The sequence below is a fragment of the Budorcas taxicolor genome, chromosome 5 (genome assembly GCF_023091745.1).
Source record: "Budorcas taxicolor isolate Tak-1 chromosome 5, Takin1.1, whole genome shotgun sequence".
NCBI classification, from domain to species: Eukaryota; Metazoa; Chordata; class Mammalia; order Artiodactyla; family Bovidae; genus Budorcas; species Budorcas taxicolor.
In genome coordinates, this window is record NC_068914.1 from 144,127,104 (window position 1) to 144,142,037 (window position 14,934).

Sequence of the window (14,934 nt, forward strand, 5' to 3'; positions counted from 1 at the left end):
AGATGGGGAAACAGTAGAAACAGTGTCAGACTTTATTTTTTGGGCTCCAAAATCACTGCAGATGGTGAATGCAGCCATGTAATTAAAAGACGCTTACTCCTTGGAAGAAAAGCTATGACCAACCTAGATAGCATATTCACAAGCAGAGACATTACTTTGCCAACTAAGGTCTGCCTAGTCAAGGCTATGGTTTTTCCTGTGATCATGTATGAATGTGAGAGTTGGACTGTGAAGAAAGCTGAGCACCGAAGAATTGATGCTTTTGAACTGTGGTGTTGGAGAAGACTCTTGAGAGTCCCTTGGACTGCAAGGAGATCCAACCAGTCCATTCTGAAGGAGATCAGCCCTGGGATTTCTTTGGAGGGAATGATGCTAAAGCTGAAACTCCAGTACTTTGGCCACCTCATGAGAAGAGTTGACTCATTGGAAAAGACTCTAATGCTGGGAGGGATTCGGGGCAGGAGGAGAAGGGGATGACAGAGGATGAGATGGCTGGATGGCATCACTGACTCGATGGACGTGAGTCTGAGTGAACTCTGGGAGTTGGTGATGGACAGGGAGGCCTGGCGTGCTGCGATACATGGGATCGCAAACAGTTGGACACGACTGAGCAACTGGACTGAGCTGATGTATGTACCATTTCAGGTTCCTATGCAATATTGCTCTTTACAGGATTGCACCTTGCTTCTATCACCAGTCACATCCACAGCCAGGTGTTGTTTTTGCTTTGGTTCCATCTCTTCATTCTTTCTGGAGTTATTTCTCCGCTGATCTCCAGTAGCATATTGGGCACCTACCAACCTAGGGAGTTCATCTTTCAGTGTCCTATCTTTTTTCCTTTTCATACTGTTCATGGGGTTCTGAAGGCAGGAATACTGTAGTGGTTTTCCATTCCCTTCTCCAGTGAACCACATTTTTTCTGAACTCTCCACCATGACCCATCCGTCTTGGGTGGCCCTACACGGCATGACTTACAGTTTCATTGAGTTAGACAAGGCTGTGGTCCATGTGATTAGATTGGTTAGTTTTCTGTGATGGTGAGTTTTCAGTTATCTGCCCTCTGATGGCAGAGAGGGCAATGGCATTTCACTCCAGCACTCGTGCCTGGAAAATCCCATGGATGGAGGAGCCTGGTATGCTGCTGTCCACGGGGTCGCTAAGAGTAAGGCATGACTCAAATGACTTAGCAGCAGCAGCAGTCCTCTGATGGAGAAGGATAAGAGGCTTATGAAAGCTTCCTGATGGGATAGACTGACTGAGGAGGAAACTAGGTCTTGTTCTGATGGGCGGGGCCATGCTCAGTAAATCTTTAATCCAATTTTCTCTTTATGGGTGGAGCTGTGTTCCCTCCCTGCTATTTACCTGGGACTTCCCTGGTGGCTCAGATGGTAAAATGTCTGTCTACAATGTGGGAGACCCGGGTTCGATCCCTGGGTTGGGAAGATCCCCTGGAGAAGGAAGTGGCAATCCACTCCAGTACTCTTGCCTGGAAAATCCTATGGACATAGGAGCCTAGTAGGCTACAGTCACTGGGGTCGCAAAGAGTCGGACACGACTGAGCGACTTCAGTCACTCACTCACTCAAACTATGGTAGAGGTAATGAAGATAGTGGTGACCTGTCTCAAAAGAATCCAGGCATGTACTGCTACACTCCATGCCCTCAACCCTGCAGCAGGCCATCACCGACCCACGCCTTCAACGGAGACTCCCGGACACCCACAGGCAAGTCTCCCGTGGGGTCACTGTTCCTTTCTCCTGGGTCCAGGTGCACAAGGCTCTGTTGTGCCCTGCAAGAGTCTATTTCCCAGTCCCATGTAAGTTCTGGCAGCTCTATAGTAGGGTTAACGGCGACCTCCTCCAAGAGGGTTTATGCCATACCCACACCCAGAGCCCCTGTCCCGGCGGCAGACCACTGCCAACCTGTACCTCCACCAGAGACGCTCAAACACAGTTCTGTCTCTGTCTCTGTGTGGTCCCTGGGTCCTGGTGTGCACAAGGTTTGTTTGAGCCCTCTGGGCATCTCTGGTGGAACTGGGGTTTGATTCTGAATGCGAATTCACCCCTCCTACCATCTTGCTGGGGCTTTTCTGACCTTGGACGTGGGGTATCTCCTCTCTGCCGCTTGCTGCTCCAAGCCACACAGACACCGCTCGCCACTCCAGCGCCACCTAATTCCCACAATAACCTTATAAATCATTGCTGTTATAATTATTCCCATTCATAGACAAAGAAAGAGAAGCACCGGGTATTTCAGTTACTCATCAGAGACTATTTGTCTCTAAGTGACAGAAGCAGAATCCAAACACAGGTTGTGAGTTTCCACCCAGCAAAAGGAAAGAAAATTCTACATACAAACCCCATTCTTAATATAATGATATTTAAAGCACTGGGTGAGTAAATGTAGTTTCTTTTTGACAACAACAAAAAAAATTTTTTTATTATTTTTTTGAGGGAAAGCTTTCCTTTTTAAAATATTTGGCTGCCCTGGGTCTTAGTTGCTGCATGTTGAATCTAGTTCCCCAACCAGGAATCAAACCTGTGCCCCCTGCTTTGGTCTCTTGGAGTCTTAGCCACTGGATGCAAAGGGGCTGCACTGGCTGCACCCATTTCCTAGCAGGAGCCATTGGTTCCCAGACTCACTCTGCCTAAAAGAAAGTCCACCTCTCAAGGCAAAAAGAGTCTGGAAAATTTTATGATTTGTCAAAACCAAAACAAGTTGACAGAAACCTTATTATTTGAGGTAATGGTAATTCCAAAGAGAACACTGTGAGCTTGCTCCCCCTCAGCCCCACCCCAGGTGCATAATCCTGTGAGCGTTCACACAAAGAAGGGTTTGAGGGGAGAAGACAGAGGCGCCTTGCTTACCATCTGCTGCAGGACATGACTGCCTATGGGGTTGTGGGTAGAATTCTCATCAAGAACATGTTCTGAGGAAGGAACAAGTTCTCATTCATGACACTAGTCTTGATAGATTCCTGGAACATTTTCCCTTTGCCCTAAGCCTTTATCTGACAGGAAATAATTGCATAACACTGAATATTGTGCAAAGCAATGTCACTATCATCAAAGTGATTATCATCAAAGATTGTGAAAGGGTTAGGGTTCTTTACAGAAGTTTTCTACTTTCTTAATATTAAAAATTGTGTTTCAGGGAGGGAAGGGTGGGAAGAAGAGATTGTTAGGGAGATTGGGATGAACATGTACACACTGTTATATTTTAAATGAATAATTAAGGAACTACTGTTTAGAACATGAAACTCTGCTCAATATTATGTGGCAGCCTGGATGGGAGGGGAGTTTGGGGGAGAATAGTTACATGTCTATGTATGGCTGAGCCCCTTCACTCTTTACTTGAAACTATCACAAAATTGTTAATTGGCTATACCCCAATATAAAATAAAAAGTTTAAAAATTAATTTAACAATGAATTATAACTACTTCCCAAGGAACCATACCTTAAAGAAAGTGAAGCCTGAAAGAGGATAAGGATATAACTTATAATTCCAAATTTGACTTTGGAATTTGGGATGTATTTTCACAAGACTGGAAATAATTTATTTTTTCTCTTTCTTGTTTTTACTTTTCACCAGTATGTGCTACCTATTTACTTTTTAAGAGTATATATTACCTATATAATTTTCAATCACTTTTTTATCATAGACAAAATTATCTGGATATAAAGAGTTTTATGTATTAAAGTATGAGTATTAACTTCAAATATATAAATTCCAAACATGAGAACTAGATAGAAAATTCTAAGGATAGGTACAACAAATTTTAGCTGCTAACTGACAATCTAGAGAATTCTCATATGGATGAGTCAACTTAACGAACTTAAAGTGTATATATACATGGGCTTCCCTGGTGGCTCAGATGGTAAAGAATCCGACTGCAATGTGGGAGACCTGAGTTCTATCTCTGGGTTGGGAAGGTTCCCTTGGAGAATGGCATGGCAACCCACTCCAGCATTCTTGCCTGGAGAAGTCTATCGACAGAGGAGCCTGACAGGCTATAGTCCTGAGGTCACAAAGCACTGGACATGACTGAGCAACTAAGCACAGCACATATATAGATATATTTATCAGAGGGATATGTATTCAAACGTTTATGTTTGTCTCCTCCAAATCAGATAAATCAGATTACATTTGTTTGAAAATATAAATTCAATTCACCTTAGTAAAAAGAAGTGTTATGCAAGTTGCTTCTCTCACTCAGCAAACTTCAACATGTATACCAATCAATTTGTGTTTTTTAAATTCCTCATGTTAGACTTCTTGTTGTTGATATTAGATTTAACCTTCCAGGTTGTATCATGTTAATAAAGTCTCAGAAAACATTTGACTTCCAGATAAGCCCATTTCTGGTAAATTTATGTTCTACATTTTGATTAACAAAGATGTTCTAAGTGTAAGTATATAACTGACTATTTGAATGTTCTTCAAATATTAAGTGATTGTTTTAGGGTCACACCTTGAAGTGAGTGTTATGACAAGGGACAAAGAAACTCCATGGAATCAGTAAAGGGGGAGAAGCATGGAGAAAAGTAGATTTTTTGTTGTTGCTTTTTATGAGGGATAAGGTAAGTGATCACCACTATGACATTGTTTTCCATTTGTGATGTAGAGACATATTAATTAAAGGCATAAAGATACAGTCTTGGTCAAATGACACAGACAATTTTCTTTAGATTTGGCCAAAACCTTTGCAGTAAAGAAACACACAATAAGAGGTTGTCCTTGTAGAAAGGGGTGGGTAAAAATACAACAAGAGAAAGAAAAGATCATAAATATCATTTTTTTGCTTTAGTGAATGATTAGAGGAAATGTATAGTTAGTCATCTCCCACTCTTTGAGACCCCGTAGACTGTACTCTGTCAGGTTCCTCTGTTCATGGAATTATCCGGAGTGGGTTGCCATTTCCTCCTCCAGGGGATCTTCCTGACCCAGGGGTTGAACCCAAGTCTCTTACATCTCCTGCATTGGCAGGTGGATTCTTTACCACTGCACTACCTGAGAAGCCCATTAATTCATACAATAAATTCCAAATTTAAATGGCACCATCATATTTGCCTAGTAAATATCCAGAATGTAATCAAGAGCTCTAACACTGTTGTATCCATATTAAAGAAAAGGCATCAGTGGGAAGCTGAGGAAAGAAGCTGGACTAAGAGTGGGAAAATTTGAAATGAAATCCGTTGTATCAAGTTGGAGGCAAATCATTGTAATGAAGATGCTGACTTTGCTAGCCTTTATAGAACTAATTAATTAATTGCTTCTCTCTTATTGAGGTTTCCTTTGTTGGGGCTACAAAATTTAATTCATAGGCCAGCATCTTTCTGTTACATTAATTTCTCAGATTCAGTCTTTTGATGTATTGCAATTTTCTTAAACTCCAAAATCCTTCAGTTATCAAAATGATTGCTAAGTAGCTAAATATTGCTTTGATGCTTTCAATTTTAATGCTCTGGCTTAAATTTTGTAAGCAGTATGCTCTGCTCATCCCTCCATTCTATAAGAAAGCTCTTTAGATAAAGCTTATGTGTAGCTTTTCAATCTACAAAACAGAATCTGTTTTCTTGACTGTCTCTCTCAACTATAGTGAGATCCAGACCAAAATATCTGAAGAGAATGTAACTGGACAGGATTTCTTCAAATGCATTAGCTTTGAATTAAATATTTCAGTCTAGCTGGTAGAGATAAGAATATTGCAGGTTCACAAAAGGTACCCGTATAACTGACTTTCTATGGAGAGATATCAGGCTATTTTATAGTGTATGTAAATGTATTCTAATTTTTAAAAGAATAACATAGTCCTCAGTTTAGGATGATGTAAGTACAGTCATAAGTGCTGACAAGGGAATGAGGATAGAAATTTGTCAAATGGAATAAGATAAATAAAAGGGAACATTCTCATACAGAGAAGGAAAATTTTAAGAAAGGGGAAAAAAAAAGAATTTAAATAATGATATAAGAAAGTGACAAAATGAGAGAAATAAACAAGATTGGCTTTTCCAGAAAAAGAATGACAAGTGATGAATTAAAATTTTGAGTGATGCCAACACCTGGTTAGTAGGAGGGATTTTTTTTAACAGCTTTATCAAGATATAGTTTAGTATATCCAGAGTTTTGTAACCATCACCACAGGAATATTTTCATTATCCCCTCCAAAAATCTATACCCATTTGCTGTCACCCCAAAGCCCCCTTCTCCCCAGGGAGGGATTTTTTGATAAAACAGCTATTTCGTATTTATTTGCTCCCTAGGTTCTCCAGACTAGACCAGCTGTCATTACATTCTTTGCTAAAAGAGCAACTCTCAACCAGAAGGAAAGATCAGTAGCAATCAGGCCCAGAGAATACATGGTCCTCGTGCAGACAGATATCCATCTACAAGCCTGGGCAGAAACTGAGTGTATCTAAGTTTCATTATGCTCAGCTACTATCATTTATAGGGTATCTAAATTGATGGTACTCAATACATGTTTGGGGCTTCCCTGGTGGCTCAGCTGGTAAGGAATTTACCTGCAATGTGGGAGACCTGGATCTGATCCCTGGATTGGGAAAAACCCCTGGTGAAAGAAATGGCAACCTACTCCAGTATTCTTGCCTGGAGAATTCCGTGGACAGAGGAGCCTGGAGGGCCACAGTCCATGGGGTCGCAAGAGTCAGATACAACACAGTGACTAAACCACCACCACCAATACATGCTAGCAAATCAGTCATATTAAAATCCATTAGAGAGTTTGCTTAAAATATAAAATAAAAATATAGATTAAAGTGCTCACTTCAGCAGCATGTACACTAAAATCCGGGTATGCCCCTCTAAAGCCCAGATTTTGTCTTCCCTGGTGGCTCAGACAGTAAAGAATCTGCCTGCAATGTGAGAGACTCAGGTTCGATCCCTGGATTGGGAAGATCCCCTGGAGAAAGGAATGGGCAACCCACTCCAGCATCTTGCCTGGAGAATCACATGGACAGAGGAGCCTGACAGGCTACTGTCCATGGGGTTGCAAAGAGTTGGACAGACTGAGCAACTTTGACTCACTCATACTAAACTTAGAACAATACAGAGATTAGCATGACCCCTAGATAAGGAGAATACACAAATTCATGAAACATTTCATTTTTTTACAGATATATGCTTCTTTTCTATACATTAAATATATGGCATTCTTCATGTCAATCATACTAAAAAAAGGAACTTGAAAACATAGATTATGCAGCCTGCTGCTGCTGCTGCTAAGTCGCTTCAGTCGTGTCCGACTCTGTGCGACCCCATAGACGGCAGCCCACCATGCTCCCCCGCCCCTGGGATTCTCCAGGCAAGAATACTGGAGTGGGTTGCCATTTCCTTCTCCAGTGCATGAAAGTGAAAAGTGAAAGTGAAGTCGTTCAGTCGTGTCCAACTCTTAGCGACCCCATGGACTGTAGCCTACCAGGCTCCTCCGTCCATGGGACTTTCCAGGCAAGAGTACTGGAGTGGGGTGCCATTGCCTTATCCGTTATGCAGCATAAAGGTTAAATATTTAGTTTCAGTAAGTATGGAGTGGGGAACCTTGGAAACTGTATTTTTAGAGCTGCTTCAGTTCAGTTCAGTTGCTCAGTCGTGTCCCACTCTTTGCGACCCCATGAATCGCAGCATGCCAGGCCTCCCTGTCCATCACCAACTCCCAGAGTTCACTCAGACTCACATCCATCGAGTCAGTGATGCCATCCAGCCATCTCATCTTCTGTCGTCCCCTTCTCCTCCTGCCCCCAATCCCTCCCAGCATCAGAGTCTTTTCCAATGAGTCAACTCTTCGCATGAGGTGGCCAAAGTACTGGAGTTTCAGCTTTAGCATCATTCCTTCCAAAGAAATCCCAGGTCTGATCTCCTCAGAATTGATTGGTTGATCTCCTTGCAGTCCCAGGGACTCTTAGGTGATTTTAATAATAATCAAGTTTTAAAATCACTGACAGTTTATATAAATGTATAAGCTAACAGCTGAACTGTAAGTAAAACAGCAATAAAGTATATCAAGAACTAGTAAGAGAACCCTAGTGAGTAGAGAATTGCCCAGTAATAGAATGATCAGCGTGGCATGGAATTAAGCTGAGAAATCTCATCTCCATGGTCAAGAAGCAGTTCTTAGGCACAGGTTACCACAGAAATGTCTCAAAAGAAGACATTTCTGATGAGATGAATGGCACATGAGAAAGCACAGAGGTGGAATTAATTCAAAATCACGCCTTAAGATGAGAGTTGGATAGACTTATTTGCAGCAGGGAGGGAAATAAGTTCAAGTAAAGAGAAAAGTTACAGGAAAGTCTGAGCTATGGAACTGAAGAGCTGTTTTCTGTAAAACAGCCTGAAGATCAGCCTTCAGTTAAGTTCAGTTCAGTTTAATCGCTCCGTTGTATCCGACTCTTTGCCACCCCATGAATCGCAGCACGCCAGGCCTCCCTGTCCGTCACCAACTCCCGGAGTTCACTCAGACTTGTGTCCATCGAGTCGGTGATGCCATCCAGCCATCTCATCCTCTGTCGTCCCCTTCTCCTCCTGCCCCCAATCCCTCCCAGCATCAGAGTCTTTTCCAATGAGTCAACTCTTCGCATGAGGTAGCCAAAGTACTGGAGTTTCAGCTTTAGCATCATTCCTTCCAAAGAACACCCATGACTGATCTCCTTCAGAATGGACTGGTTGGATCTCCTTACAGTCCAAGGGAGTCTCAAGAAGATCAGCCTTAGCAACTGACACTATTAACTAATAATTTCTTTCCTGATAGGAAATATTTCAAGAAATAAGACTAGGGACTAAACTGGAAGACTTCTGGAATTCTCACTAAGAACAGCTAAAGAAGGCAGAGGTTTAAAAGCGTGCTACTACTTCCAACAACCCAGAAACATGAAAATTTAATTAAAATGAGGTGGTTTTTTTTTTTTCTCTCATCCCATATATTTTCTAGTAGAGGACTTACGATGCTGGGAAGTGGTTTTTAAGTAGCAAAAAAGATGAATGAGTGTGACACAATTGAGGATATTCAGTTTTCAAAAAAGTTGATCACTAGCGTCTAAGATATAATGCTTCAAATAGTCATGGTTTTCCCAGGGTCCTATTGCTTTTAAAAACAAAGTATAAGAATACAATGTCAGAAAGAGAAAAACAAATATCATATGTTAACTCATATACATGGAATCTAGAAAAATTATATTGATGAACCTCTCTACAGGGAGGGAATGGAGATGCAGACATAGAGAAGGGACTTGTGGATACAGTGGAGGAAGGAGCAAGTAGGATGAATGGAGAAGGTACCCTTGACATATGTACATTACCATGTGTAAAATGGATAGCTGGTGAGAAGTTGCTCTATAACAGGGAGCCTGGCCTGGCCCACTGTGATGATCTAGAGAGGATGGGATGGGGAGAGAGGAGGGAGGCTCAAGAAGGAGGGAAAATACGTGCAATTATGGCTGAATCTCATTGTTGTACGGAAACCAACACAATTTGGTAAAGCAATTTCCCTCCAATTAAAAATACAGTTTTAAAAAATATTGCTCTGAATGTCCCATTTCTCTTAATGTGAGTTTTGATTTCATTCTGCTTATGCCAGTGATTCTAACAGCACCTCCCCCAGTGTACACTAAGTGACAAGGACATCTCCATTCTCACCCACTCACAGTTGCTCAATGTTCTGTAAACATATTTTTCATTGGAAGTAGCAGTTTAGAAATAGGTCCAAAGGTTATAATGTCTTTCATAGAATTTTTTTAAAATAACTTTGAGATTTTAAAAAATCTGTTTGCCATACAATTAGCATGAGAATTATCAGCAATTACAGTGTTAACTCTTTTCACATCTATGTGTTCGCCTCTCTTCCTAGTTTATGTCAAAATTTAATGCTATTATTATAGTCAAAAGTTAGCTTTTTTAGATTCTAAACAAATGAGTACTGGGGGTGTAATGTACAACAGGATGACTAGAGCTAACACAGTGATGTATGATATATAGAAACATTAAGACAGCAAATCTTAAAGAGTTCTCATCACAATGAAAATGTGTTTTCCTTTTTCATTATTTTTTATTGTCTCTATATCAGAAGAGGAATGTTACCTTAATCTATTGTCATAATCATTTCATAATACACAGAAAACAAACTGCTGTCTTCAACCGAAAAAAAAAAAAAGTTAGCTTTTGTTCCTTTTCACCTAACAGTAAGTAATCAAAGCTTTTATGTTGTGATAAGGCCTTCCTATTTTGGTGGATGTGTAAGATAGATTCTACCAAGGCAATATATAGCATGTGTCTTCAGTTATCAAACATTGCAGTTCATCTGTAGTTTTATGAATATTAATTTTTGCTTTAGTGAATGATTAAAGGAAATGCCAGGTCAATCAGATCCAACTCTCTGCGACACCATGGACTATATAGCCTGCCAGGCTCCTTTGTCCATGGGATTCTCCAGGCAAGAATATTGGCATGGATTGTCATGCCCTTCTCCAGGAGATCTTCCCAACACAGAGATCAAATCCCCATTTCCTTGAGAGGCAGGTTCTTTACCACTAGTGCCACCTGGGAAGCCCTTAGTGAGTGACTGGGTAGCTGTGTGCAATTTTACTCTTTGTGTGGGAATTTCTTGGATGAGTCAATTACACTTGGTGTTCAAAACTATGAATCTTACATATCAGTTATGTAAAACAGATTGTTCTCTGCACAAAAGAAAAAAGAGTTTCTAAGATTTAGAAAAACCTGGAAAGACAGTTTTACTATTAATAATAATAACAAACATTTATATAGCTTTCACTCTATGCCAGACACTTTCTAAGTACTTTTAAGTATGTTAAATTAAATCTAATCCTTGGGGAGCTACTCTTAAGCAACCTTATAGATAAACTGAAGCCCTGAGAGGTTAAGTAATTTGTCCAAAAGGTAACAGTGAGGAACCTGGGATTCTTTCCAATGAGTTTGACAATTGAGTCTATTCTCTTAAGTACTTTGTCATCCTGCTTTGAGGTCAGTTAGAATATTCCCATATTGTATGTTCAGATTATTTCTTTCCAAATGCTTTTCCTGCTTATAGGACAATACTTTAGCCAAGAAAGTTTACCAACTTATTTTATTTATTCTTTCACTCAACAAATATTTACTGAGTGTCTATTAAACTGATGACTGGAGTTTCATTACTCTATTTTCATTCATGTGAGTTAAATGGCTACCTACTATTAAAAGTTGGAATACTATAACATTGATCTTTGACTTTGACATTTGGGTAGATAGAATCTGCCATAAGGTTCGGTTTTGGCCTCAATGTATTTCAACATCATTTTGAAACCCCTGAAATTGTGCATGACCAATAAATCTATGATCTTTGTAGGTAATAATTACATAAAACTTCTACCAAAATGTTGATAATTCAATCAAGACATGACCTGTGGATTTATTTTAATATTATGATATTTACCTATAATATGTGTTTTAGATATATCTTAGAGTGAAAAATTTGTCTTTTACAAAAACACATCCAAAATATTGATATTTGCACCAAGTCTCTTAAATCACGGAATCATGAACCCATTGTAGCTCATAAGCCCTCATACATCCAACTATCTTAAATATATTTCTGGTATTAAAAATGTATGGCATTTAAAATGGGTACTTTTGACTCATTTTGAAATTTTCTGTACTCATTTATTATAGTGGTGGGAGGTAAAAATAATAAAAGTTTTCATTTTTAAACCTCACCTATTTCTTCCTCAACTCTTGTCAGTGTTTATATTGCCCCTGAGAGTTGCATAAGAACAAAGGAGAGAGCATAGAAAGAAACACTGAATCCAGGAAACAGGTACCCAGCAAAACTCTTGATCTTAGAATTCAGATATGGGATTTTAATTTATCTTAGAATTCAGAAGTGGGATAATTGTCATACAAATGTACATTTGTGAGTTTATTAGAATTAAAAATGAAATAATATTTTTCCTATCAGTCATAAATCTAACTTGACTGCTTATCTTGACAATAAGGCCTAGCTTTGAAAATCAGATTATTTGTAGGCACTTTCTAGAAATATAATTATGCAAGTCATAGTTTTGACAATAATAAAAGCACTTTGAGGTTTTATATTGATAAAGCATATTTAAATTAATAATATTTCACTTTTGCCAAAGTTATTGAGCATATCAGGTGATTCTAAGTAGAACTATAGCAATTAGTAACCATTTATAAGTGCCTTTTTTGCAATGTTTCTAGACAATGAGAATGAGAATGACTAATAACTGAGTTCCAAATCCTTTTGCAATTGACCTAGTTTCCAGTGGTGTGCTTTCAATAGCATTAAGGAAGTCATACTTGATTCATCAGCTGATAGGTAATTAAGCTCCAGTATTCTTGCCTGGAGAATCCCATGGACAGAGGAGCCCAGCGGGCTGCAGTCCATGGAGTCAAAAAGAGTTGGACACAACTGAAGCAACTAAGCACAGCACAGCACAGGTAATTAAAATTCTTTTTCAATGATGATTACAATGTGACCTTTGGCTTATAACTTAGATAACTAAATATTCAAATGATGATGTTATAACAGAACTTCTTGTGCTTTTTTCCTATTTTAGAAAAATATTTATTTTATTTGGTTGCGCTGGATCTTAGTTGCAGCATGTGGGATCTTAGTTCCCTGATTGGGGATGGAACCTGGGCCCTCTGTATTGAGAGTGTGGAATCTTAGCCACCAGACTAGCAAGGAAGACCTCTATCTCTCTTTATGTGAACAAGACTTCTTGGTGCTTGCATCAATAGAATAAGTTGAATAGGAATGTTCTAGAATAGAAATATAGCAGAGTAGAACATAGGAGAATAGAAAACATAGCAAGAGGATAGGTGAGATGTACGTCAATCTAGCAGTAAGTCATATTCATCCAAAGACACATGATCTGATTGGAGGACCCAGATGGATGGAATATACAATTAATGTCGTTTAGAAATGACTTTCAAACAAAATTTTTCTTGTGTTTAATATTATTGAAATTATACTAGCTATATATAGTTTTGATAAAGAATATATTGACCATACTTATAATGATAGCTTGCTCTAGAAAAATCTATTACTACTCAGAACTGGATAGGTACAAGAACGTCTTTTATAGTTTTGATTATCTTTAGTTTCAGAAATGTATGATAGAGTGATCTTTAAAATATATTGAAGCAGTACTTCTCCAGTCATCCAGTGTTTAAGACTTCACCTTTTAACGCAGGGGGTACAGGTTCAATCCCGGGTCAGGGAGCTAAGATCCCACACATCTTGAGGCCAGAAAAATGTATAAAACAGAAGTAATATTATAAAAAATTCAATAAAGACTTTTAAAATGATCCACATCAAAAAAAACTTTTAAAAAATAAAATATATTGAAGCACAAAATAACAAGGTAAAATTATGTGGGAAATAAGGATGGAAATACAAGATTGAGTAGAAACAAGAATGATACTAAAATTTCCAACTTTTAAAATAATAGATCATGTTGTTTTAAATTGATAATGGTAGGAAATAAATGACTCCAGTATTTACATTTCACTGAATACATTTTCAAAGTGGTATTTCACTTTATTTTTAAAATATCAGTATTTATATTTTTTGTTATCTTACTCATGATGAGAAGCTTTAGAAGCTAAGCATGTGTGAAAGGTTACATGCTTAATAAAATTCTTTTGGGAATATAAGGAGGGAAAAGATTGAAGACCACAAAAATATGTAATATAAGCATTAGCAGAGAATGTGGAGAACATACTGTTTATGCTCTATGATAAATATTTTGAATGTATCTACTATCATTTTCAATTAAAAATCACAACAACAAAGTTACATAATACTTCAGATGTATTCTTCTACTCTAGAAATTTAAACTGTAATGGTGATTTTGCTTCATCAAAATGTGGATTTTTATACTTAGTCGTTAGACATTTGGCCAAAGTAAGGGATTGGTATATATCCAAAAAAGTATAATTATGCCTATGAAAAGTTACTTGGAGACTTCCTAAAAATCATTTATTATCTATTGTAAGTTTACTTTATTCCATATTAAGCTGGCAGAGAATGAAGATATTTATTTATGGCAGTGTAGGAATGCAGGATGGAACTGGAAAGAGCATAGTTTCTAATGAGAAAGGAAACCAAATGAAGCTGTAGAGTTTTATCTTCATTTGGCAAGCATTTGCCAGGTACCAAGGCCTCACACAATGTATTATTACAGTTTATTTAACCTAGCATTATATCAATCATAGTTTATTATCATCACTGGAATTATTTTTTTTCAATTAATCTTTATTGGAGTATAGTTGATTCATAATGTTGTATTAGTTTCTGTTTACAGCAAAAGTGAATCAATTTTACATATACTCTCTTTTTTAGATTTTTTTCCCCATATGGATCATTACAGAGTACTGAGTAGAGTTCCCTGTGCTACACAGTAGGTTCTTATTAGTACCTATTTTATATACAGTAGTGTGTATGTCAATCCCAGTCTCCCAGTTTATCCCTTCCCCCTCTCCCTGTGCCGTCCCCCTTGGTAAATTTGTTTTCTACATCTGTGACTCTATTTCTGTTTTGCAAATGAGTTCATTTGTACCATCTTTTTAAAGATTCTAAAGCTTATTTTCTTAGAAGATAAAATTAATTGGCTTTATGTTCTAGATGTTAAATGAACTAAGAAACTATAATAATGTATTACATGGGTTCATTTTCTTTCTAAATAAATATAAAGATAGCTATAAAAAGTGAAAACTAAGCTTTCAAACAATGGAGAGATTATCTTTATATTCATTTTGTTTAAAATTCTGGGATAAATTTTCCTCTGTTTCATTAATGAACTCTATTGGTTAATGCTCAGGGAATGTGTGCTGTTCCCTGGACTTCCAGGAAAAGATCTGTGTTATGTATTTACATAAGTAGTTCTTAATTTCATCAAATCATAT

The 14,934-nt window shown here is 38.2% G+C and overlaps 1 non-coding gene across 1 annotated transcript; it reads left to right on the forward strand.

The window, feature by feature from the left end:
- The first annotated feature begins 7,025 nt into the window (after positions 1-7,025).
- LOC128049118 (U6 spliceosomal RNA) lies at positions 7,026-7,129 on the forward strand. Its single transcript, XR_008199486.1, has one exon. It is a non-coding gene; the product is annotated as a U6 spliceosomal RNA (small nuclear RNA).
- Positions 7,130-14,934: the final 7,805 nt, after the last annotated feature.